The sequence below is a fragment of the Elephantulus edwardii genome, unplaced genomic scaffold, assembly GCF_000299155.1.
Source record: "Elephantulus edwardii isolate Elephantulus edwardi_28Jun2011 unplaced genomic scaffold, EleEdw1.0 scaffold00214, whole genome shotgun sequence".
NCBI lineage: Eukaryota > Metazoa > Chordata > Mammalia > Macroscelidea > Macroscelididae > Elephantulus > Elephantulus edwardii.
Genome location: NW_006399964.1, coordinates 4301126 through 4302364, shown reverse-complemented (window position 1 = coordinate 4302364; position 1239 = coordinate 4301126). Strand labels below are relative to the sequence as shown.

Genomic DNA, 1239 nt, shown 5'->3' with positions numbered 1-1239 from the left:
GGTATACTTTGCTTCTTGGCATTTGGTGACAGCCCCTTTTCACTCTTCCCTGATTTTGAAGAGAGAGACACCATAGAGACAAGTCCTTGAGGCAGCCATGCTTGGAGCCCAGTCTTCAGCGCTCCAAAACGTCCTTGCCGCAGCAACAGGGGGGCAACCTTGCCTTTTTGATGGGGGGAACGCTGGGAAGGGGACCAGCCGCACTGAGGTCACACTAAGCAAGGAGCCCCAGGTTACTTTAAAAAAAATAGTCATTTATTATTTTGCCCAGGTCTGCGGTGCTGGAGGATGTGGTCGGGAAGTAGGCTTCTGCTGTTGGGGTTCTGTATGCTCTGCAGCGGAAACGCCTTCTGCACAGGACATCAATGCGAGCCTAAATAGGAAAAACAATTCCTTCCACCCAAGCCATGGCTTATCAGTAATACAGAAATACCACCCTGGGAAACAGTCTTCAAGAGAGCCTAGATGAGCTTATACAGTCTCAACAAATCACTCCCCAACTTGTTCTTCAAGTTCTCCTTCAGTTTGATAAGGCTATCAATTCAGCATTGGTTCAGGTAGTCAGGAACAGAGTCAATTTCAGGGGCTCTTTAAATACGTACAGATTCTGTGATAATGTGTGGACTTTTGTTTTGAATGATGTTGAATTCAGAGAGGTGACAGAGCTTATTAAAGTGGATAAAGTGAAAATTGTAGTCTGTGATGATAAAAATACTGCCTCCAATACTACAGAATGAAGGGGGGAAATGGCTTTTTTTATGCCGTCCTCTATTATTACTCTTGGCTTTTTGAAAAGAAACTTAGAAGAGACTTTTTTTAATTTATTCTAGCAATGCAGAAATTACTCTATTGTGCTGTGCTGTTGGAGAAGTCCAGTAGAAAGTTCGTAACTGTAGCCGCTTCCATTCACTTATTATGCAGCATGAAGAAACCCAATTTTTTTTAATAACAAATCAAAAGTTGTTACCTTCCTATAAATAATCTTTAATAAATGAATTTTAAGTTATACCCAAACAATATTCATTTATTGTTGCTCAGTTGTCTACCCTTCCCACCCCCAATCCTCTTTTGTAATGATGTACCTCTTATTCTGGGCTGTTGTCCTAAGTATAATTCATAAACATATATTTCTTTCAGATAGTTCTTTCTTTCATATGTCCCAATGCAATGGTCATTATCCACTCTTATCCTATTCTCTTCCCAGCTCCCTGTAAAATCGTTGTTGTGTGCTGTCAAGTT

The 1239-nt window shown here is 40.9% G+C and overlaps 1 pseudogene; it reads left to right on the top strand.

The window, feature by feature from the left end:
• Nucleotides 1-407: 407 nt before the first annotated feature.
• On the top strand, nt 408-737 carry LOC102854628 (annotated as a pseudogene).
• Nucleotides 738-1239: the final 502 nt, after the last annotated feature.